The sequence below is a fragment of the Balaenoptera physalus genome (genome assembly GCF_965194825.1).
Source record: "Balaenoptera physalus genome assembly, chromosome: 9".
Taxonomy (NCBI): domain Eukaryota; kingdom Metazoa; phylum Chordata; class Mammalia; order Artiodactyla; family Balaenopteridae; genus Balaenoptera; species Balaenoptera physalus.
The window spans coordinates 31,162,272-31,188,624 of record NC_138888.1 but is presented as its reverse complement, the minus strand read 5'-3'; the positions used below and the strand labels follow the sequence as shown (position 1 = coordinate 31,188,624).

General features: G+C 37.5%; 1 protein-coding gene and 1 pseudogene across 18 annotated transcripts in view; one reads left to right on the top strand and one right to left on the bottom strand.

Moving 5' to 3' along the window:
• LOC309666889 (uncharacterized protein) overlaps positions 1-26,353 on the top strand; it is a 307,631-nt gene that overhangs the window by 18,446 nt on the left and 262,832 nt on the right. The window lies entirely within an intron of this gene.
• Positions 5-26,346, bottom strand: LOC309666906 (short transmembrane mitochondrial protein 1 pseudogene; annotated as a pseudogene). The gene has a single exon. The product of its transcript is annotated as a short transmembrane mitochondrial protein 1 pseudogene (transcript).

The following is a 26,353-nucleotide window of genomic DNA, read 5'->3' as shown; positions in this document are numbered from 1 at the left end:
AAGGTATGAAAGAAAGGAACAATCCCAGTGGAAATTCTACCATAAGATCACATACCGACCAAATCTTACTATTTAGTATTTCCACTTGTAGACTAGATTTTATTTGACATAAATATATCAAAAAATATGTGCTTTTAATTTAAATTTCTTTCTTTCTGAAAAACAAAAGGCAAGGCATCTGTTCTAGAAAATGAATAAACTTAAGTAGAGTTTGCTAAGTACCATGTCTTCTAACTGTGGCCTCTCTAGAGTTTATTTAATGTGGTTCATCCTCAGGAAGTTGCAGAGTAATGAAGAGTCTTACAGGAAATAGTGACAGTTTTACTGTTATCTTTAGGAAAAGTCCCATGAAACAAAGGAAACATTTTTAAACTGTCTTAGAATATTTTTTTAAGCTCAGTTTAGAATTGTATAATAGAGTAAAGCATGCCTATTATTTGCAGTTATTCCCTTAATAATAATAATTATCACACATGTTTTGGTGATTAATAATACTATTGATATGGCTCCCTAAAAGCCTCATGAATTTTAGGTAGGTTCAATTAGAGTTGTTTTTTTTTTTTTTTTTCCCCTTGAGGCTTGGAATAGCTATTTAAAGACTTGTCCAAAGCCACATAACCAGTTAGTGGCAGAACTGGTGCTAAGGACAGGTTTGCTGACTTTAGCTCCATCTCCATTGTTTTGTGTTTTTCTCATTACTTCATCCTATCTTATTTAATTTACTATGGGGAAATATATTCTGAGGAAAATAAAAATAAACGGAAAAGAATAACATGAATTCTAAATTAAGGCTGTTTTTTTAGTAATTTTCAGCATCCTGGTTTGTTTCATTCCCAGGACGTTAATGCCCTGCATTGGCTGCTGACATGCAGCAGTGAGTCTCCAGACTTGGGCTCAGGAGTCAGGCACTTGGGTGGGGCTTGTTCTGCCCCTCACTAAGTGTGAGAGCTTGTGTCTCAGCTGCCCCTTTGGAAGATGGAGAGCATAGCGAAACCTACCTTTGGGGGTTGTTGTGAGAATTCAATGAAGTATAGTTTATTTAAAGTGTTTATAATAGCGTTGATGTACATAGTAAGTGCTCCCCAAATGTTAGAGACTATTATATTTACTTTAATAATTAAGATTATCAAGGAAGATGAAAGATTTATTTTCCCCAATTAAGAAACTAAAAAAAATTAGGGATCAGGGGAAATTCACTTTCCGCAGAGGGGCTTCTCAGTGCTCCAGTGATCTCATAAGCATTGTTAGTTCACGCTAAGGGCCATTGAATGAGAAACAGAAGAATAATGTTTTCAATTAGTAAAAATTTTATAAACAAGGTAAATTAGCAGCTTAGTTACTAAATTAAATTATCTTGCTTTGAAACTGAGGCTTTCTTCTAAAGAAATATTTGTTAAATAGACGAAGTCCCTTTAGATGTGGCCTTACTTCTCAGAATAAGCGCTGTCAGGAATTCTGGGTATTTAAGACATGGACTAAATATTCACGAAGTATGTGAGTTTAAAAATTATGAAAGTCTTGGGAGTTTGTCTTAGAAAATCTGCCAAAAGTAAGCACCGTGAAAGTAGTAGTTTAATTTTTGGTTCTGATTAGAGAAACTGACAGCTTCTTTTTTTCTCAGCTAGTTAAATATATATAGAATTAGAAACTGGTAAAGTTGGAAGAAAACACTTCTGATCATGCGGTCTTATGCTTTTCCAGCTTCTCACCATGGCACCTAATTACAAAAGTGTAACCTATAAAAACCAGGAGGAGAAGCTGTAGTTGTCTCAAGACAGGGGGTTGGAGCTGGGCTCACCGCTTCTGCAGAACTCTGCAAAGCCCGTGAGCGCACCTCCCCTTCAACGGGTGAGGAAACCGACTCCGTAGGCAATGTGCGCCTTACTCAAAGACACACTCTCAGACAGACAGTGGTGGAGCCAGTTCTTGAATAAATATCCTCTCCTCTTCTGCTCTTTTGATTTTACCCTGTATCCTTCCTAGTAAAGGATCTGTAAATTAGAGCCCTTTAACAATCCACATCCTTTTCTCTTCTCCACTTTTATTAGAGAGTTGTACTTGACAGAAAGTCCATTTAGCTTGATATCAGCATGACGGGCATGTCCTTGGATCAGTGCAAATCCATCCCAGTGTTTAATTGATTAACTCATTAATCATCTGTTAATCACCTGCTCTGTGCACCTACTGGGCACCATATTACGCCCTGGGAATATCAAGTTGATGAAAACGCCATCTTTTCCCTCATAGGTACAAGAAGAATGTAGAGAGAGATGCATAAATAAATACTGTGTCTCTTGTAGTGGCTTAGCTAGAAAGTAAAAATTGTGTGAAAAATATTAATTCTTTAAACATTAAATATTAATCATTATATAATGCTCTGTTCATGGTAAATGCAATACTTATATACTGGAAGGAAAGGCAGGATTTCGATTAGTTTTTATTAATTTATATTTTTATTTAAACTTTTTTAAAGCAAAAAAAGTTACTTTATTTTTAATGATTTTTTTATTAAGTAAGTAATTTAGTTATTGCTGTGAGTCACAAATCCCATGGGCTGGATGCCTCCTGATCTCTGTTGGATGGTTAGGTCACTGATGAAGTTGAATAATGCTGAGGATGGAGGGTTCTTTCTTGTAGTCTAATCCTACAATGGAACCTGAACGGGTGGTAATGGAGTATAGATCTCCTGATAGAAATATATCTCCTTATGTAATTACTGATGGCCAAGGTCACTGTTTATTCTAACTAGTCAAAGTTGCTTTAAGCCTAGAGTGGTTCCTCTCAATGATTAAGCTTGATTGATTAGCCATGATCAAGACAAAATAAAAGACTTCCTTTGGCAGGGAAAATTAATGGCACCAGAGACCCGTGCAACTATGCTAGGCCTCACTTCGGGATTCCTTGCCTTCTAGAAGCCTTGTTCATATTAAAGTTCAGAATTTTGAGGATCACCTAGCCCCTGTTACAAGTGCTCACCTGATTGTCGCTACCTTGATGTTGAATTGTGCTTATTTTTGTTCGTTACAGTAAATCAGCATTTCTCTATTGCCTGCTATCATAGTAGGCTGCCCACTATACAGTGAATCCTCCCTTACTTTATTCTACCATGTCGAACAACGTTTACTGCTCTACCAGCCTTAAGGAGGGTATCTGGTTCTCTTTTGTATCATGATCCATGTATCTGTGCTTGCTTCTACCTGAAAGCTTACCACACTAAGCGTTCTCTGTAATAACGTTTGTATTGTAGACTTTAGTTTCCGTGATGGAGTCATTTGTAATGGACAAACCTTCCTGCAATAAATAACTATAAAAGCTGGACAGAATATGTAAGATAATAGGTTGAAGACATTGGAGAGCAACCGACATAGTCGGGACACAAGGGTGGTTATGATCCTTGAGAGAAGAGAAACGCATTGGCTGCACTTAAATTCTCCCTAGCTACCCCTGTGAGAGCATTGTCTAAATTTTAGCACAGGTGAGTGAAGTATAAGAAGAAAGTGGCAATTGTTATTGGACTAAGGAGAATGATATCAGACTTTGGGGCAAACAAAGTGGCTAGAACTAGAGGGGAAAATTTCTGGAGGGGAGTAAGCCTCAGAAAAGTAGCCCAAATATCTCCATATAAATTCTGTTCAAGTCAGTTGTCAACTACTAGTCTGTACATAAGCAGGACGAAGACCTCAAGAAATGTAGCACAAAAGGACATCTGAATGGCTAAAAAACAGATCTCTGGGGTATTTTAGCCTCATGACACTGGGGAGAGAGATAGGAATTCAAGTGCTGCCAAAGTACAGGGGCATTGGTAAACAACCTCAGGATCTCAGTGGAGACCCTGTCTGTCAAGCCCTAGGAGTAGGGACCTTACCCTAGGAAAAAGGAAATACAACAGAGCTTTAAATCAAGCTTAGACAGGATCAGTTGATCCACCAGCATTTTTTTCCTGAATTTCAGAAAACCATTTAACTCTCTTTTAAGGACCATATCAGAGTCTCTATGATACTCAGCAGTCAATAAAAAATTACAAGATGTGCTTTAAAACAGGAAAAAAAAAAAGACCAAAACGCAAGAGAAAAAAGACAATAAACCCATACATGATTTAGATATTGCTGTTATCAGATAGGGACTTTAAAATAACTATGGTTAATCTGATCAAGAAAATGGAGAAAATATTGTACAAAATAGATGAAAATATATCTTCAACAGAGTATTGGAATCCATATAAACTAATCAAATGGACCTTCTTGAGCTGAAAAATACAATATTTAATATTAAAAACTTTGGATGTTTTGAACAGCCAGGTGAACACATTATTGAACTAGAAGACACAGGATTGATGAACTAGAAGACAGGTCAAAATAAGCTAAGAGAGAATGGAAACAGAATAGAACATAAAAGACACATGGTACACAAACTGACTTCTGAACTCACTGTTCTCCAGAAAGGGACTTCATACTTGGAAGCTCTATGGATTGCTTTTTTCTAGACTATTGGATGCTACTAGAAACATACTTAGACATATCTAATTCCATTGCTGATTCAAAGCATTTGCATTTTCAAGGGAACTTAGGGAACTGAGAGATGCTTTTGTTAACTTTAATTTTAATGGAAAATCTATTTCCTTTAAGTGGTATCTTTACCAAAATTTGACAACTTCTGAAAAGAGAACAGAGTACAAGATCTTAGGGAGTAGAAATAATCTAGATCAAGTTTTCTTCCCAAAGGAAATAATGCAACGTCATAAGAATGTATTTGCATGTTTTAGTTTTTTTTTTTTCATTTTTATTCTAGTTTTTATTTCAGAACTATTTGGATCAGTAGCAGATCTCTGTCCCTTTTACTTTCTCCTGGTTTCTTTGCTTCCCACTTTTGATCTGTCAGTGCTTGTACTCTGTGCCTTTTTACTATATTAACAGTCTATAAGGTTTTCCATTTCTGGAAAACTAGGCAGAGAACAGAATTTTTGATCCAAGTCTTTGTAATTTGCAGCATGAGAACTGTTTCACCAGTTGCAATCCATCTTTTATGGGTTTTAAACTGTTTTTTCTTGAGACTTTTGTGCATTTTTTGTAGCCCACCCTGACACTGTCGGGGGAAAATAATATACTCTGACAGTAGTCTTACTGGTGTCTTGGAAAAGGCAAAAACGTGGAAGGCAGATTAATGAAGATATTAATGAAAAGTGGATAGTATATTTTATTTCTTTCTATTCACTGATTCTCAACTAAAAATTAACCCAAAGCCAATGTTTGGTATCATAAAACCTTGGCTATTTTATATATTTGGAAATGGCTTCTGACCTAGAAATAACATTGTGTTCCCTCCCACCCCCTCCCCTTTTCACCCAACAGCCTCATCCCTTCCCCTCCCCCACAAATCCTTGATGATAAAGAGATTTCCTCTGTATACCCAATAACACATGAATCCAATTGCAAAGAACTGATTATACCACAACTCTGCCTAATATATTGATACTATCATGACCCAGTTTCTGAGGCTAAGATTTTTTTCTTGATCATAAAATGCTTTCACAGATGTTAAGTCATTTGACTTCCTCAAAAATTGTGTGAGGTAGGGAGAGTGAGTATTATTACACCTATTTCACAATAAGGAGGCTAAGGTAGACGAAGTGACTCACCCAAGGCAATAGATAGTAAGCTTTAAAGCCAGGACTCATGCCTTTGCTACTCTTCAGCGTTGACATCCTTACTTAGGAGGCTTGGGTGGAATGGTAGGTGGATGCTAGGAGCATTGTTATTATTGAAATGTTTTCATAGTATAAAGAAGGACTATGCCTACCTTAAATCCATGATAGGTATAGACTATATTTTGATTACTGTTCTAGCGCTAGTGGAAGAGAGATGTTCTACTTTGCAGAAGCCTTTTACATATGAATCCCTAAATCATTTTGGGAAATGGTAAAAAACAATAGTTTTAGAAATTTGTGCTGACCTTAATAAAGAGGAAATGAATACCCGTAAGTGGTTTGACAAGCTCAGGAAAATGTTCTTGGGAATGGGCAATAATGGTTTGTTCAGATTAGATGACATCCTGAATCAGAAAGGACTTTGCAGATCCACAGGTATTTAAGGCATGGACCAACAGGACGCCAAGCACTAAAGCATGTTCTGTGAATTCTCTTAGTGTCAAGGTCATATTGGGAGACAATTCTTGGAGTGTCTTGGAGTCTCACATTTCTCCCTGTCTTATGAGCAAAGGAAATAACTAACTTTATCCCACTCTATTATTTCCAGAATGTTTGTGCAGTGAACAGCCTTAGAAGATGTAGATAGTGTCTCCCTTCAGAGCAAAGGGCAGGCATGCTTACTGTCCAGTATAAAAGATTCAGGTTCCCTAAGCTCAGGGTCCCTCTCCTATAATGCTTATTGTATGTACAGGTGTCACCTGACCCTCTTTGTGTTGCCCTATGGGAATTGGCTCTTTTGGAACTAGTGCAAGAAAATAATGATATTCTGGCTACCACTACTGCTGAGAGGAATAAAGTCAATTGTCTCTGACACAGGCATGTCACATATTCTTCCAGCATCTGTAAAAGTATGAATGTTAGTTTGCAAATAGCCTTCACCGCACAGTTCTGACATGTCTCAGGCCATCTCCTCCTCTCCTAATCTCTGGTCTAGTGCAAAAAACAAAAAACAAACACAAGACATTTGGAGTCCATGAATGTGGTTTCCTGAGTCTTGTGTATTTTTAGCAGGATGATTCTGGCATTTCACAATGAACATTGTCTGTGGAAACCAGATACGTAGTTGGTGGAGACCAATCAGCAAATCATGACACTGCAGAGAAGTTGGGGATTCTTAGATAATTCACTGCTCCTCTTCCCCTGCAGACTTCAGTCTCTTTAAGACCAGCCTTGAGCCAACCTGGGATATAGGTCTTCAGTCTGAGGAACTGCTTTTATTTTCCCATTTTATTGCTCAACATATTTGGAAATTATCCTCGTTGTTCCTCACCAGGCTGGATTTTCATCCTTAGCTCATTACTAGACTTCCATTTCTGCATAGCCCTCCAGTTCTTGGCAAGATAACTGTGTTCTCTCTCTTGATTTTTTATGATGATGGACGTTAACACAACAAACCATCTCTGTTATTTTTTAAGATCATTTAAGATGGGGAATTCTTTTTAGCAGTCTAGATTAGGTAGGGGCCAGTCATGGGTAAGAAAGTTCTCCAACCTTGGACTCTCCTCTTGTTAAAGGTTAATACAATTTTCTAAGACTTAATGCTGCCCAAGGACTCTGAGGTTCACTTCTGTGCCTGACCCCTTTTATCTATGCTCTCTGTCTTCAGGATTTAGACCTTAGTTTGGGCCCATTAACTTCTGGTTTACTTATTCTTCCACAGTTCTCCCTTCTCCCTTCCAAGCCCCCAGTAAGTCACCCATTTGATTCTGGGAGCTGGTCAACCCTGATGCCTTGCAGAAGCTCAATAAATATTTGTAGAATGATTAAATGGAGGTACTGGATCTTGTTTTGAGCCTTTTAACCAGAGCTCTTCAATCTAACCAGTACCTTGATTTCCCCAATAAAAAAATACATGGAAAGAGGGATAATAATGCTACAAGTCATGCATAATATAATACCAATACTGGCCGAGAGCTTACCTTATGCCTGGTACTGTACCAGGCGCTTTAGATATATTGCCTTATTTAATCCTCACAAATTTACTACATGATTACCAACATTTTACAGTTATAAAAATGGGCACAGGGAGAGTTTGTAATTTTTCTCAAGTCACACAGTGACAGAACTGAGATTCTTCTACCTTGTAAGAGCTAGAGTTATTTGGTGCACATATTACATGGTTAAAGAAGAAAATTGAACTTTTACTTTTGGGTAAGGCTAACTTAAATCAGCCATAAAAATGTCTTCTTTGTCTCAGGATCAGGTAAAAGATCAGTCAAGCCAGAAAACCTGAACTTTGTGGAAAGCAAGGCATGGGTATTCTCATCCAACTCCTCATTTACACAGCTCCCTCTCATTATCAGTTGGGTGATTAGTTAATTTCTTCTTTCATTTATTCTAAGAATATTTACTGAAACCTGATTTGGTACATAGCACTGTTCCTAAGAATTCAGGCTAAGTGAAGAGAAGTAATTCCCCTTAGGGGAAGGAGAGCATTCCTTGTGGACCTGCCTGAGGCCAGGAGTTTTCCCCAAAGAATTGGAAGAAGATAGAACTGTTGTGAAGGGTTGAGATACAGACTGGGGACTCCTTCAGTGCTTGTAAATTCCTGAGGGCAGGGACTGTACCTGCGTCTTTCATGGCTGCATCGTTTGTGCTGAGTACACTGCCTGATACACAGGAGTTGCTTCAAAACTATGGTCCAACTGAATTGAATCAGTAGCCTCCTAGGATGGTTTTTTTTGCCTTAATCATTCTTCTGGAATTTTACTTAAGTTGTTGATTGGAAAAATTGGATATATTGGTTTATTATAAGTGTTCAGATATTAGATTAAACATGACTAAGTTTCAGTTTCTGCTTTTTCTTTTTCTCTAACCAGAAAAGAACTTTGTCATTCACCACATTTCATATTCCTTTAGTACTGTATTTTGGATCAGGACAGTATTTCTTTTTTTTTTACTTCCAAGGTACAGAAAACAATACTATAGAAAAACTGCTCACGTGTGATAAACTAAACTATGTAAATATACGTAGTCTGCTAGGTTGGGTCATATGTAACTGACAATATTAGGGAGTTTTTGACCTTTAGTGGTTAAACTTAATGGATTATGCTTTATTTTCTTCTTCTTCTTCATCTTCTTTTTTTTTTAATAAAACAACTGAGATGCCTATAAAAGAAGAAAAATTTCTCCACAAAAATTTCTATGGCATTCTCCAGGTTGGTGTACTTCTGGCTATAATGAAAGATATTTGCATTTTTCCTTTGCCTTATCAGAATTCTTCCTAACTGGATGGCCTGTGGCACAAACTTACTTTCCCAGCTCTGACTATTATGTGAATGTGTGCTGGATAATGTATTTCATATTATTTGAGGCCTTGTGAGTATTATTAGAATGAGAGGAAACCATGAAAATTATGGGTTCTTGGTTCACTGCTTTAACAAATATTTACTGAGAGCCAACAAAAACAATATTTACTGCATGAGCGGAAAACGAAAAGACACAGTTCTTGCCTCCTTTGACTTTATTTATTTATTTTTTACTTTTTAAATTTTTTGGACTAATGTCTACTATTTATTGGACAATTTGCAAAGCACTGTGCTACACATCACATGCATTATTTCACCTGTTTCTCATGGAAGCCCTATGAGGTAGGTATTGCATCCACATCTTACAGAGAACACAACAGTTTCAGAAAAATAAGCTGCTTGCCCCTGATCACACTGCAAGGGAGAAGCCAAACCATAATATGATCCTAACCTGTCTCACGCACCAGTACAACCTGACAGGGACAAAACTTATCTCCATTTATGAAAGATCCATGTTTTCAAACAGAAGTAGAATCACTTCATTTTATAATCACATTTAGTATCAGTGGCATCACTGTCTGAAAAAAAGGTCCCTAAACCATTCTTCCGGTTTACTAATTCTGCTAAAATGTCTTGAGAAATGGCATCATCAGTGAAGCTGCCCAACAAGCCCTCTGGAACAAAACACCCAATGAAATGGGCCTTTATTTATATTTAGTGCAAATTACACTTCCAGGACTTTAGCTTGGAGCTATCCCCCTGCACAGATATGTAAGCAGATTAAATAAATTATGGTATATTCATTCAGTAGAACCTTATGTAGCCAAAAAAGGAAAGAGGTTCTTTGTTCCTTACCTACGGATATGGAATGACCTCCACTGGGGAAAACACCGTATATAGTTTGCTATCATTCACCCCCGTACATGTGTTTGTTCAGGCACAAAATCTTTCGCAAAAGGATATAGGAAACTAGCGAGTGCCTGAATCCAGGGAGAAAACAAGGAGGTGAGGGACAACGCAGATCACTTTGTATTGACCCAGGGGGAAAGTTATGTATTTACACTTTTTTTTCAATTAAAAAAAATTATGGACTATTATACATTTGAAAAATTACAAGAGTAATTTATGGTTGCAGAAAGAAAAACACAAAAAGTCTTCTTATGAGAATCACTATAAAGTTAGAATGTAAATACAATTCTTTTAATGTAAAAAGGCATAAAATTTCCTTTATAGACAACTTCTCACTTATCTACCATGTAGTGTCAAATGTGCCTGTAATCCCATGAAATAAGTATGATTCTTATGAGAGAATAGAGCCAGATCAAATGCATCATTAAGAAAAAATATGCATACTAGACTATGAATTCTACTGAGGACAAAGGCCATTACTTTAAATACTTTTAAATTCTCCAGTTCCTGATAGGGTTCTCAGAACAGAGTTTCTTGGTTAATGAATAGCAAATTGATTTATTGGTTAAATTAGCAACTATGGAGCTTCCTGACAACAACATAAAATTAGTGGATAATTCACCAGAAACTGGCTTCTAGATTTTCATTTTAATTACTACTTTGAAACAACATAATTTGGTACCAGAGGTTTAAACACCCAATATAATTGCTAGACTGTGAAATCAGCATTATTTTTATCTCATCAGCTCTACAAAACTCATCAATTTTTCTTTTGAAAACGGTAGTAGAAATCCCCAAAAATAAGGGAGAGACTACTAATTTAAGGTCATGTTTACTAATCTAGCACCATAATTCCATTCTCAGGACCTCCCAAGTGGCTGGAAGGAGGAAGGGAAGAAGTAAGGATGTTTGAAAAGTAAGGGTTGTTCTTAACTTGTGGCCCCATTTGTGCTGTAAGGCAATACGGGGTCTAGCAAAGAAGAAAATTGCTGAGGCTGGAGATGAAAACAAAAGCTTTTGGTTCAGATGGTAGAGGAGGCCCTCGAGAACAGTAGAATCAGTTTATCCAGGAGGCGGTGCCGGAGTCGGCCTCATGAACTAGGGGGTCTCTTCTTGGTGTCCATGTCCTTTTTGATTTCTTCAAGTTTTTTAGCCAGGTTTGGTATGTCATAGTTCTGAGCCAGATACGTTCCCACCACGTTGCCAAGAGTAAATCCAAGCAGGAACTGGAGCATGTGTCGGCAAGGAGGGCTCGAAGGGCGGCTGCAGCTCCGTGGGCCGTCCGAGGCTGCCTCGCCCGGCATGATGCCTCCTTTGACTTTATTGTTTATGGTTTGTATTGTTTATCTCAAAGAGCCTTGTAAATAAATATAAAATTATAGTTGTGATAGGTGCTTTGAAGGAGAGTGCATAATAATATAACTTACTAGGGGGAATGGATCAAGTTGGGGAGGTCAGGGAGGGTCTTTCTGAGGAAGTGAAGGCTGAGCCAAGGTCACATACAGTTGTTACCTGGATGAAAGCAGACCAGCAGTGGAAATATGAAACAACACGGTCCAGTTCAGTTCACTGAATGTTTACAGAATGCCTACCATATGGCAGACACTATGATTAGATGCTGGGAAATAAAAAGTGAATGAGACATGGTCTTTGCCCCAGTAAATTACTCACTATCAGGGTTTCATCTTCATGCAATTGATAAATTAGGAGAGCCACACCGTATGTGTTTGTTTTGCTTCTATGTAGTTTGAGTTTCCTTCGTGTCAGGATTCCCTCAGCTAGGCAAGTCCTTCTGAAGAAATCAAACACAGTCTTTTTGTCATGGAATCAAAGTTTAATACATAAATACACATAGTCTTCTAGATTCAAGTCCAGCAAGGCTATTCTAGGCTTTACCATCAATTACATGTGGCCTCACAGTGGAGCTCAGGACTGTTTCAGACCCGCCAACAGCACGGCTCCAGGAAGGGAGCCTGACTGCCACCAAACAAGAGACCCATTCTTCCTTTCTTTCTTTCTTTCTTTCTTTTTTTTTTTAACATCTTTATTGGAGTATAATTGCTTTACAATGGTGTGTTAGTTTCTGCTTAAAACAAAGTGTATCAGGTATACAAACACATATATCCCCATAACCCCTACCTCTTGCGACTCCCTCCCACTCTCCCTATCCCACCCCTCTAGGTGGTCACAAAGCACCGAGCTGATCTCCCTGTGCTATGCAGCTGCTTCCCACTAGCTATCGATTTTACATTTGGTAGTGTATACATGTCCACACCACTCTCTCACTTCGTCCCAGCTTACCCTTCCCCCTCCCCGTGTCCTCAAGTCCATTCTCTACGTCTGCATCTTTACTCCTGTCCTGCGCCTAGGTTCTTTAGAACCATTTTTTTGTTTTTTTTAGATTCCATATATATGTGTTAGCATACAGTATTTGTTTTTCTTTCTGACTTGCTTCACTCCTTATGACAGACTCTAGGTCCATCCACCTCACTACAAATGACTCGGTTTCATTTCTTTTTATGGCTGAGTAATATTCCATTGTATATATGGGCCACATCTTCTTTATCCATTCATCTGTCAGTGGACACTTAGGTTGCTTCTATGTCCTGGCTATTGTAAATAGAGCTGCAGTGAACATTGTGGTACATGACTCTTTTTGAATTCTGGGTTTCTCAGGGTATATGCCCAGTAGTGGGATTGCTGGGTCATATGGTAGTTCTATTTTTAGTTTTTTAAGGAACCTCTGTATTGGTCTCCATAGTGGCTGTATCAATTTACATTCCCACCAACAGTGCAAGAGGGTTCCCTTTTCTCCACACCCTCTCCAGCATTTATTGTTTGTAGATTTTTTGGTGATGGCCATTCTGACTGGTGTGAGGTGACACCTCATTGTAGTTTTGATTCGCATTTCTCTAATGATTAGTGATGTTGGCATCCTTTCATGTGTTTGTTGGTAATCTGTATATCTTCTTTGGAGAAATGTTTATTTAGGTCTTCTGCCCATTTTTGGATTGGGTTCTTTGTTTTTTTGATATCAAGCTGCATAAGCTGCTTGTAAATTTTGGACATTAATCCTTTGTCAGTTGACTCGTTTGCAAATATCTTCTCCCATTCTGTGGGTTGTCTTTTCATCATGTTTATGGTTTCCTTTGCTGTGCAAAAGCTTTTAAGTTTCATTTGGTCCCATTTGTTTATTTTTGTTTTTATTTCCATTTCTCTAGGAGGTGGGTCAAAAAGGATCTTGCTGTGACTTATGCCATAGAGTGTCCTGCCTATGATTTCCTCTAAGAGTTTTATAGTGTTTGGCCTTACATTTAGGTCTTTAATCCATTTTGAGTTTATTTTTGTGTATGGTGTTAGGGAGTGTTCTAATTTCATTCTTTTGCATGTAGCTGTCCAGTTTTCCCAGCACCACTTATTGAAGAGGCTGTCTTTTCTCCATTGTATATTCTTGCCTCCTTTATCAAGGATAAGGTGACCATATGTGCGTGAGTTTATCTCTGGGCTTTCTATCCTGTTCCATTGATGTATATTTTTGTGCCAGTACCATACTGTCTTGATTACTGTAGCTTTGTAGTATAGTCTGAAGTCAGGGAGCTTGATTCCTCCAACTCTGTTTTTCTTTCTCAAGATTGCTTTGGCTATTCAGGGTCCTTTGTGTTTCCATACAAATTATGAAATTTTTTGTTCTAGTTCTATGAAAAATGCCATTGGTAGTTTGATAGGGAGTGACCTGAATCTGTAGATTGTCTTGAGTAGTGTAGTCATTTTCACAGTGTTGAGTCTTCCAATCCAAGAGCATGGTATATCTCTCCAACTGTTTGTATCATGTTTAATTTCTTTCATCAGTGTCCTATTGTTTTCTGCATACAGTTCTTTTGTCTCATTAGGTAGGTTTATTCCTAGATATGTTATTCTTTTTGTTGCAATGGTAAATGGGAGTGTTTCCTTAATTTCTCTTTCAGATTTTTCATCATTAGTGTATAGGAATGCAAGAAATTTCTGTGCATTAATTTTTTATCCTGCTACTTTACCAAATTCATTGATTAGCTCTAGTAGTTTTCTGGTAGCATCTTTAGGATTTCTCGTAGCATCTTTAGGATTTCTCTATGTATAGTATCATGTCATCTGCAAACAGTGACAGCTTTACTTCTTTTCTGATCTGGATTCCTTTTATTTCTTTTCCTTCTCTGATTGCTGTGGCTAAAAATTCCAAAACTATGTTGAATAATTTGGTGGGAGTGGGCAACCTTGTCTTGTTCCTGATCTTAGTGGAAATGGTTTCAGTTTTTCACCTTTGAGAATGATGTTGGCTGTGTGTTTGTCATATATGGCCTTTATTATGTTGAGGTAAGTTCCCTCTATGCCTACTTTCTGGAGGGTTTTTATCATAAATGGGTGTTGAATTTTGTCAGAAGCTTTTTCTGCATCTATTGAGATGATCATATGGTTTTTCTCCTTCAATTTGTTAATATGGTCTATCACATTGATTGATTTGCGTATATTGAAGAATCCTTGCATTCCTGGGATAAACCCCACTTGATCATGGTGTATGATCCTTTTAATGTGCTGTTGGATTCTGTTTGCTAGTATTTTGTTGAGGATTTTTGCATCTATGTTCATCAGTAATATTGGCCTATAGTTTTCTTTTCTTGTGACATCTTTGGTTTTGGTATCAGGGTGATGGTGACCTTGTAGAATGAGTTTGGGAGTGTTCCTCCCTCTGCTATATTTTGGAAGAGTTTGAGAAGGATAGGTGTTAGCTCTTCTCTAAATGTTTCATAGAATTCGCCTGTGAAGCCATCTGGTCCTGGGCTTTTGTTTGTTGGAAGATTTTTAATCACAGTTTCAATTTCAGTGCTTGTGATTGGTCTGTTCATATTTTCTGTTTCTTCCTGGTTCAGTCTCGGCAGGTTGTGCATTTCTAAGAATGTGTCCATTTCTTCCAGGTTGTCCATTTTATTGGCATATAGTTGCTTGTAGTAATCTCTCATGATCCTATGTATTTCTGCAGTTGTTACTTCTCCTTTTTCATTTCTAATTCTATTGATTTGAGTCTTCTCCCTTTTTTTCTTGATGAGTCTGGCTAATGGTTTATCAACTTTGTTTATCTTCTCAAAGAACCAGCTCTTAGTTTTATTGATATTTGCTATTGTTTCCTTCATTTCTTTTTCAGTTATTTCTGATCTGTTGTTTATGATTTCTTTCCTTCTGCTAACTTTGGGGGCTTTCTGTTCTTTCTCTAATTGCTTTAGATGTAACTTTAGGTTGTTTATTTGAGATGTTTCTTGTTTCTTGAGGTAGGTTTGTATTGCTATAAAATTCCCTCTTAGAACTGCTTTTGCTGCATCCCATAGGTTTTGTGTCATCGTGTTTTCATTGTCATTTGTTTCTAGGTATTTTTAAAATTTTATCTTTGATTTTTTCCATGATCTCTTGGTTATTTAGTAGCGTATTGTTTAGCCTCCATGTGTTTGTAGTTTTTACAGATTTTTTCCTATAATTGATATCTAGTCTCAGCGTTGTGGTCAGAAAAGATACGTGATACGATTTCAATTTTCTTAAATTTACCAAGGCTTGATTTGTGACCGAAGATATGATCTATCCTGGAGAATGTCCCATGAGCACTTGAGAAGAAAGTGTATTCTGTTGTTTTTGGATGGGATGTCCTATATATATATCAAGTAAGTCCATTTTGTTTAATGTGTCATTTAAAGCTTGTGTTTCTTATTTATTTTCATTTTGGATGATTTATCCATTGGTGAAAGTGGGGTGTTAAAGTCCCCTGCTATTACTGTGTTACTGTCGATTTCCCCTTTTATGGCTGTTAGCATTTGCCTTATGTATTGAGGTGCTCCTACGTTGGGTGCATAAATATTTACAATCGTTATATCTTCTTCTTGGATTGATCCCTTGATCATTATATAGTGTCCTTCTTTGTCTCTTGTAATAGTCTTTATTTTAAAGTCTATTTTGTCTGATATGAGAAGTGCTACTCCACCTTTCATTTGATTTCCATTTGCATGGAAGATCTTTTTCCATCCCCTCACTTTCAGTCTGTATGTGTCCCTAGGTCTGAAGTGGGTCTCTTTTAGAGAGCATATGTATGGGTTTTGTTTTTGTATCTATTCAGCCAGTCTATGTCTTTTGGTTGGAGCATTTAATCCATTTATGTTTAAGGAAGTTATCCATATGTATGTTCCTATTACCATTTTCTTAATTGTTTTCCATTTGTTATTGTAGGTCTTTTCCTTCTCTTGTGTTTCCTGCCCAGAGAAGTTCCTGTAGCATTTTTTGTAAAGCTGGTTTGGTGGTGCTGAATTCTCTTAGCTTTTGCTTGTGTGTAAAGATTTTAATTTCTCCATTGAATCTGAATGAGATCCTTGCTGGGTAGAGTAATCTTGTTTGTAGGTTTCTCCCTTTCATCACTTTAAATATGTCCTGCCACTCCCTTCTGGCTTGCAGAGTTTCTGCTGAAAGATCAGCTGTTAACTCTTTGGGGATTCCCTTGTATGTTATTTATTGCTTTTCCCTTGCTGCTTTTAATATTTTTTCTTTTTACTGAATTTTTGATAGTTTGATTAATATGTGTCTTGGCATGTTTCTCCTTGGATTTATTCTGTATGGGACTCTCTGTGCTTCCTGGACTTGACTGTTTCCTTTTCCATGTTAGGGAAATTTTCAACTATAATCTCTTGAAATATTTTCTCAGACCCTTTCTTTTTTTCTTCTTCTTCTGGGACCCCTATAATTTGAATGTTGGTGGGTTTAATGTTGTCCCAGAGGTCTCTGAGACTATCCTCAATTCTTTTCCTTATTCTGCTGTGTGGTATTTATTTCCACTATTTTATCTTCCAGGTCACTTATCCATTCTTATGCCTCAGTTATTCTGCTATTGATTCCTTCTAGAGAATTTTTGATTTCATTTATTGTGTTGTTCATCATTGTTTGTTTGCTCTTTAGTTCTTCTAGGTCCTTGTTAAACGTTTCTTATATTTTCTCCATTCTATTTCCAAGATTCTGTTTCATCTTTACTCTCATTACTCTGAATTCTTTTTCAGGTAGACTGCCTATATCATCTTCATTTATTTGGTCTGGTGGGTTTTACCTTGCTCCTTCATCTGCTGCATATTTCTTTGTCTTCCCATTCTGCTAAACTTACTGTGTTTGGTGTCTGCTTTTCACAGGCTGCAGGTTCGTAGTTCCTGTTGTTTTTGGTATCTGCCCCAATGGGTAAGGTTGGTTCAGTGGGTTGTGTAGGCTTCCTGGTGGAGGGGAGTGGTGCCTGTGTTCTGGTGGATAAGGGTGGATCTTGTCTTTCTGGTGGGCAGGACCGAGTCCAGTGGTGTGTTTTGGGGTGTCTGTGAACTTATTATGATTTTAGCAGCCTGTCTGCTAATGGGTGGCATTGTGTTCCTGTCTTGCTAGTTGTTTGGCATAGGGTGTCCAGCACTGTAGCTTGCTGGTCATTGAGTGGAGCTGGGTCTTAACGTTGAGATGGAGATCTCTGGGAGAGGTTTTGCCGTTTGATACTGCATGGGGCAAGGAGGTCTCTGGTGGAGAAATTTCCTGAACGTGGCTCTCCCACCTCAGAGGCTCAGGCCTCCACCTGGCTCGAGCACCAAGACCCTGTCAGCCACACTGTCATGGATGTGGAGAGCTTTTTGCCTTTTGGGAATTCTGAGTTTTTCTGCCATCATTCAGTAGGTGTTCTGTAGGAGCTGTTCCACATGCAGATGTATTTTTGATATATTTGTGGGGAGGAAGGTGATCTCCATGTCTTACTCCTCTGCCATCTTTGACACTTATTATTTCTTTATCTCTCTCCTTTTTTAACCATTAACTAAAGTTACTAAATTATTAATCCAGCCATAAAAATGAATAATAAACACACAGTATGTGCACTTGATTAATCTGTTTTCATGTTAAGTGTCACTCAAACGTGGAGTACAAACTCCTAGGGACACACAAGTAACACACATATGAAGTGTCCAGGGTGTAAACAAAGGGGAGAGGCAGGAACTGTGGAAAAATGGAGATTGCCAAAACCACAGAAATAGAACAAAACAGCACCCTCGTGTGCTGGATTTTGCCCCAGACTCTAAGACATGTCCTAGTGCACATTCTAGGCCTGCCATCCTTCTCTCTACAAAGGTCTAGGCCCTCTCAGCATCTTTGGGTCTGTGATTCTGGCATAGCTCTCTATTCTAGAATTACTGACTCTTGCCCTGCTTGGCTTCATACCCTAGTCTTAGAGTAGAACTTGCCCCAGGGCTAGTTCTGAGTGTTGCAGTCTCTGGTCTTCTGTTTGACCTTGGCTGGGTCACTGCACCGCCAAGCCCTAGACACCCAGGATGGCAACCTGACCACCCCACTTGGCCTGCTCCTTTTTCTGGGACTGACAGGCCTCCACAAACGGATGGATGAGGAAGTTAGTGACACCCAGACCTGTGTCTCAGTTCTGCTGTCTCATTTCATTGTTTTCTTACTTTTCACTCTTCTTTACAAGGACTCACAAACTTCCTTTATAGTTAGTGTCAATATATTATACTATTAAGACTCTCTCGTCCTGGCTGCAAATCCTAAACACTTGTTTTCTTTTCCTGTTTTTCATTATTACTAATTTTTTTTTGTTTTTTCATCTTTAAGAATTGATTTGTTAGGGGGCAAGTAATATTTCTAAGGGGACCCTTAGATATTGCATCACTAAGTGACTTGTCCAACTTCAGAGCATGCCCTTCATTATGGAGCAATCAAGTAGAAAAGAGGAACAGCTCCCAAATTTTCTTTCTTAACTGAGTATGCATAACCAATATTGCACAGATTCAATAAATATGTTAACTAAATGGTGGAATATTAGTAGTTTGGGTTTATCAACTAAGAAGTTTTAGGTTAAAGACTGTAAGAAATTATGTTAGAGACAACAGCATTAAGTGGCCTTTTGGAAAATATACCTCTGTGTTCACAATCCATGAAACTTTTGAGACTTTGCTTTTGAAAATTCAGCCTGTGTTCTGTCTAACAATTCCACACTCTTCCTGTGAAGAGTTATTATCAACCCTGTTGATGAGAGCTGTGATTTTTGCCTAAAATTTCTAAATGAATGTGGTGAATGTCTAGCAAGTTGTCTGTCTATCTGTCTAGCAAGTTGTTTGCGCTATCTCATTTCCAGATTATTCTGTAAAAAGGAATTTACATGAGTACCATTTTACCCCTTGAATAACTATGTCTGCTAATTTTTTTTCTGGAAGTTTTATTAACAATATACTCCAGTAATGATCTAGCCCAAGATGTTCTTGTGTTATTTTGGAGCTAGTTGCTCGTGACTCATAGCACGTTGGAAATCCAAGCTATGGTTAACTGGTGGTCAAGTAAGGAAATTCTGTTTCCATTAACTCTCCCTTTCTTAGCCCAGAACACCTCTCCACTCATTTTTTTCCTTTTGATTCGTCATGCTTATAGTCTCTGCTTGGTGTTTTCAAACCCAAAGTAGACACAATGACATGCCATAATAAGTATTGTTCCTACTGCACTTCCAGCTTAGCTAAAAACAGGAAATACAGGACATTTTGTGGAAAAGCTCACTTTTGTGATATTTCCAACCCAAGAGGTTTGGATCAACTTTGGTTGAGTGTCTGAACTTTTGGCTTCTTACTTACAGTAAACCTTCTAACTTCAGAATTTTAGCACCATTTGTACTTATAAGATTATACCTTCTGTATTTAGATTATGCTGACACATGAATCAGTTTGCTTTGAAACCATTTTTATTTAATATTAGGATGTACTTGTAGCCAAAACGTGTACATAAGAAAATTGTGTGAACCATAAGATTTAAAGCATAATAGTAGAAATAGCCTTACTTCCCATAGTTTCAAGACTTTCCTTACTTATTGGACAGTTTATTTAAAATGGGTCTATTATTTTAAGGCTTTACCCATTAAGTGAACACTTGATGCAGAAATTTACTATGTAAAATAAATCCAGAAGCAAAAAATGCTAGATTAGGTAAAATAGTCAGACAATTCTTTTGGTAAGGAACACCAGGCCCTACCAGAAAATAGATCTAAATTACTTTGCACTTAAACAATCAACCAATTGATTTTTAGTAATCCTAGGAGGCAGAGGGAGTTTAAAGTTAGAACTTCATGTACACTGTATTTTTTTCAAGATCCAGTGAGGTAAAAATTGAATTGGATAGATTAGCAAAAGAAGCCACATAAGGTTACATTTATGTGATTCCAGGAAAATGGGGTGGCCTTGGACAATTCATTATGTTATTTTTCAGTGTCAATGAAGGGCCTAAGTGTTCTTGGTTTCTTCCATATTTGTGACTGGGGAGATTGGCCATAATGAATCAGATGGATTGCATTGTTTCATTCATTCTCTTCTGACTTAGCCATGTAATGTGATCCTACAAAACGTTCATCATGGTTTTCAAGCGTGATAAATGGTGACATGAACTATAATTCCAGATTGAGTCATTAAAGTTTATTTCATTTGCCTTTGTGAGATACAATTTGCTACATTTCTTTTTTCACCTTTGATTTAGTTTTAAAGACAAGTCATCTCAAGGAAGGGAGATGAAAAAAATAATAATGTCAAGGAACATGGAGGTTAGAGATAAGAGAAGCATTTTCAGAGGAATCAGAGCTCTTCAGCCTTAACCTTTATTGAGAAAAGATTTTAACTCAATATTTATTGAAGTTCTGAAATGACCGAATAGCTCCTTTTATTCTATGTCTTCTTGCTTCCATTTAGCTGGAATGTACTGGACAGGATTAGAAATGACTATTCTTTCGTTTTTTTGTTTGCTTGTTTGTTTGTTTTGTTTGTTTTATGGTTTAGACTAAAAGCAAAGTGCCAGAGTTCTTAAAAATAATCTCTTTTTATGAGATTCCAAGCCTTTGTGTAGGCTCAGAAAGTGGAGACAATATCTAGGTTTTTAAAGAGTTTATCAAACTGTATATAACATACTAAACTTTAAAAATTTTGCTCATGGTTGAGTTGACAATACAATCTTCCATCCCAGGTCAACCTTTCTCCCCTAAACCTTCTTCCAAAGCAAGAAAAACAAAGTAAAAGACAGCTAATACCTGTTAAAATCCTGCATAAGCCAAACATTTTTCTATTGTGTCTGTATCACATGATATCCATTTTCCTCTGCATAATTCTTGGAATAATATCACTCACAATTTAAGATCTTACATTTCAGATTTTTAAGCTCTAACTGAATAATACTGGATGAGTTAGAGAGTCCTAATAGTGAATTTATAAAGAAATGTTGACAGAGCTTGGATTCTCATAATGCTGGTGGGTACCATGATTATAATAATGGTTTCCTTTAAAACTCTTCCATTAAATGTTCCAAACATTGGAATTTGTAGTTTTTCCTTTGGTCCAGAGATCAAAAACATGAACAATTTTACATTTCTAAGGTTGGACAGCATCTGTGTTTCCACAATTTCTGTGGGAAAGCAATCCACCCTTTCTCAGTTTTATTAACAACCACCATTTTGGCTCCAATATGTGCCATTTCAAGCACTTTCATTATGTCTCATATCTCCTTTTAGGAAGTAGGAGTCTGCCTATTGCTTTTTTTCCCCCTTTTTTCTCTTTGGCTTTCCAAAATTACATACTGTAGTGAAAAGTGGTTTAAAAATTGAAGATAGTGTAACATAGTGGTTAAAAAGGTATTGTGAGAGACAGATTGTTTGAGGTCAAATCCTTCTGCACTTTAGTAACTACGTGAGTTAGGCAAGCTGTGTGACTCTAAGCCTTATTTCCCTCATCTGTAAAGTGTGTATATTAATAGTATTTGCCTTGTGGCAGATACTATTAATCCTTTTGTAAGGATTAAATAAGGTAACGAATGTAAGGCGACTGGATCATGGTAAACTCTCAGGAACTGGTGCCATTACCAGATGTTCTATTTATTTTTAACAGATAATTTGGAAATATTTTCTAATAGCAGTTACTGTCTTACTAAGATAATCTTATTTTGTAACAAGCATGTTTTAGTGTTTCTATTTTAGAATAAAATAAATTAAATCTGATTTATTCATTCAACAGCTCTTTCTTAAGTACCTAGTATGTGCCAGTTGACTAAAGACAGCTCCTTCCTTTATAAATTATGATGTTTACTGTAGGCTTTTTCTGTTTTGGTTTGTTTTTGTGGCTATCAGATTATGGAAGTTCCTCTGCATTCCTAATTTGTTACAAAGTTTTTCTACCATGAATGAATGTTGAGTTTTATCAAATGATTATTTTTTTCCTGGATCTTTTGAGATGACCATATGAACTTTCTGTTTTCTTTTTCTTTAAGTTTGTTGAATTTTATTAAAAGATTTTAAGTATTAAATCACCTGTGCATTTCTAGTGGAAACAAATCTTGGTTGTGGTATTTTATCCTTTTCATATACTACTAGATTTGATTTGCTTATATTTTGTGTATGATTTTTATATCTGTGTTCATGGGAGAAACTGGCTTGTTCTTGTTGTGTTTCTTTCTTATAAAATTCTTGTCAGAGTTTGATATCAACCTGCTGCCCTCACAAAATGAGATTGGAAATATTTCCTTATTTCTTTTTTTTGGAAGACTTTGTGTAAGACTGGTGTTATTTCTTCCTTAAAGGTTTCAAGGAATCACCGATGTAAGCTGGGCCTAAAGTTTTCTTCCTGGGAGAGAAATTACAGATTTAATTTCTTTTACAGATACAAGTACTATTGAGATTTTTCATTTTTCTTGTGTCAGTTTTTCTTCCTTTTTTCCTTCCTTCCTTCCTTCCTTCCCTCCTTCCTTCCTTCCATCCTTCTGTTTTTCCTTCTCTCTGCAGTTCTATTTCTATAACTTTAGTAAATACGTTGCATACATATACATACCTTTAAGAAATAAATGTTACCTATGTTATTCTGTGTATTGCTTTATCTTTTAGTAACATATCTTAGAGGTTTTTTTTCTATATCAGTAGCTATAAGACTTTCTTATTCTTTTAATGGCTGCATAATATTCCACAGTATGAAATCACCATATTTTATTTAATGAATCCCCTATTGAGGAATATTTAGATTGTTTCCAAAGCTTGACTATTGTAAACAATAATGTAATAAGCCTTATTGCACATATATCTGAATGTATACATAGAAACATTTGTTTCATTTTCCTTTTTTTATACCTTAGTAGTAACTGTATCTAGCATAAACAGTGGAAATTAGATTATTACTGACTGTCTTCTTCATATTCTAATGAGGTAGGCTTAGAATTATTTTTTATTTTCTGAATGATACTTTTTGCACTACACTGGCTCCTTGGTGTGTCACCTTACCAACCCTACCTTTATTACTTATTACTGCTCAGATTTGGTTTATTGTAATATCCTTTAATTGATTTTCACTTCATTTCCATAAATTTTTTCAATAGAGGAAAATCTATACAGGGACAAAATTTTGTCTGTTTTGTTCAGTGCTTTATCCCTAATGCTTAGTATAGAGTCTGGCACATAGTAGGTGCTCAAAAAAAAAAGTAATAATTCAGGGAGAAACACAGTGAGATATAATGATTTTAAAACAACAGTAGCTGTGAGCTGGGAGACATTCATTCATTTATTTGATGAATGATTTTTAGGGGTTATGGTAACCAGTGGAATGTTAGGTGTTTAAGATGCTAAGATGACTAACATACCAGGCCTATGTCTCACAGACTAGAGGGAACAAATCCATAATGGGCCAATTACAACGCAATGTCATAAGTACTGTAATGACATTGGGAGGCAGAGAAGAATGGGCAAGGAAACTGACTCAGAGAGACATGGAAGGCTTATGGAGGGCAGGATGCTGGAACTGGAGGTTCCAGCAGGAGGTAGTAAGAGGAGTAGTAGACACAGAGGTTTGGAGATGTGCGATGTAGTAGGACAAGGGGAGAAGTTCAGAGTCATTTGATGTGTAGAAAGCATTGGTGAGAGCAGGTTGTTGAGGGGTTGTAATAAGGCATGGCTGAAGAATGAGAAGTGATGGTAGAAGGTGGCTTGGGTTAGACTGTGAAAGTCCCTGGGTTCTACAGGAAGAAGTCTGGATTTTTATCATATAGTCAGTAGAGACACTGCAGGTTTTAAAGTAATAGAGTGCACACCTGTAACTAACACATCATTGTTAATCAACTATACTTCAATAAAAATAAAAATTAAAAAAAACCTATGCTAGCCAATCAGCATAATTTCAAATGTCAAAAAAAAGTAATACAGAAAACCTGGTAAAACAGTGGCTTAAACAAACTCAGGTTTGTTTTTCACCAAGAAATTTGAAGGCTAGTAGTTGCTGGTTTTGGTTCGATGTCTCGAGGGTGTCAGGGGCAAGGTCTTTGTGATTCTCTCATCTTCTCCTCATGGTTGGGTGGTGGCTGCGGTAGCTCAAGCCACCATGTTCAAGTCTCAGACTGGAAATTGGTGGAAGCATCCCATAGCAATTAGTGGAGTCCTTAGGAAGAATGCAAAACGTTCTCTAAAGATTTAAACTTTCTGGGGACTTCCCTGGTGGTGCAGTGGTTCAGACTCCGTGCTCCCAATGCAGGGGGCCCGGGTTCGATCCCTGACCAGGGAACTAGATCCCACATGCATGCCACAGCTAAGGAGCCCGTGAGCTGCAACCAAGGAGCCTGCCTGTCACAACTAAGACCTGGTGCAACCAAATAAATTTTTTAAAAAAGGAAAAAAAAAAAAAAGAATATCCTAGATAAACCTGTAAAAATTATTAAAAAAAAAAAAAGATTTAAAGTTTCTGTCTCTCTGTCCAGAAATGTGTTTCATGGCACTCACCTTACCTCAAGGAAGGCTGAGAAATGCTATCTGGACACATTTCTGTTCCAAAAACAATAGAGGTTCTATTAGGAAGGGAGAAGGGAGAACAGATTGTGTAAACAACTATCTGTGTCTACCATAGGTGTGACATTAGATGTGATTCTTAGGAAAATACCTGTGGGCACTATCAAAGGTGATTTGGGGCTAGATGATTTGGTTGACAAATATATTCTCCTAAGTTTAGTGGCCATGATATCTAGAGATTATAATATTAATGAGAAACATGAAGGTGATATTAACGATTTATAGTTCAATGATATCATTAGGATGTTTTAAGTTTTTTTTCTATTTGAAAGAAGTTACTAAGAAATAATTAACTACAACACATATTTAATAACCATCTAAGAGCCATATCTTGGTAATGTTAATTCATTTCATTTCATTCATTGCTTCATTCATCGAATGTTTATTGGGCATCTCTCTGTGTAAGATATTGTGCTAGGTGCTAGGGACAGAGCAGTGAAAAAGATAGACCAGTCTCTATTTTCACAGACCACAAAGTCCAGTTGGGGAGACAGGCAGTTAACAGGAGACCCAGGCTTCCCTGATGGCACAGTGGTTAAGAATCCACCTGCCAATGCAGGGGACACAGTTCAAGCCCTGGTCCGGGAAGATCCCACATGCTGCAGAGCAACTAAGCCCATTCGTCACAACTACTGAAGCCCATGCACCTAGAGCCTGTGCTCCGCAACAAGAGAAGCTACCGCAATGAGAAGCCCATGCACCGCAAAGAAGAGTAACCCCCGATCACCACAACTAGAGAAAGCCCGCACACAGCAACCAAGACCCAACGCAGCCAAAAATAAATAAATAAATAAATAAATAAATAAATAAATAAATAAATAAAAACAGGAGACCCAAGCAGCAAGATTATTATAGGTTGAACCATGGGATACTAGAAAAGAAAGAGTGTTGAGATAAAGTGACTGGGGTGTAAGGGGCCAGGTGCTATTCAAATAATGTGGCCAGGCCAGGAAAACCTATCTGCAGAGGGAAACTTTGAGTTGAAGGATGAGAATATGAAAAAAGCCAGAGTATATGTGTTGGGGTGAGGTGAGAGTTACAGGTACAAAGACCCAGAGGCAGAAAAGGGCCAGAAATCAGGGCTTGAGGCTGGTGGGAGGTGTACCCTGGGAAGAGCAGGGAGATACCCTGTGGTGAAAGAAGCAGGGGCCTTTCCACGTAGGGCCCATAGGGCCATCGTGCAGGAGCCAGTGTCATGAAGTGCCTTGAGTCATGAAGGTGATGGTCTGATTTATGTTTACAAAGGTCCCTCTGTTTGCCATCTGAGAAGGATTGGAGAGAGGCAAGCGGGAATGTAGGGAGACCAGTTAGGAGGACCAGTTAGGTGGTTAATGCTCTGGCCCAGGAGAGAGATGATGGTGATTTTGGATGAAAAGGGTTTCAGAGGAAATGGAGAACACCTGGAAATATACAGGGGCGCATGAACCGACAGCACTCGCTGATGGATTATACAGGGAAATGAGGAAAAGCCTCATTTCTAAGTATTTTAAAAACTTTTAGTTTTGTGTTACCTGTAAACTCTAATGGCAGAATCTTAACTGGGTACTTCCAGTTCTTCTTAACTCAACCTTCATACATTAAAATGTTAACATCAACTGGGATGGCTGTTTTCTTTTT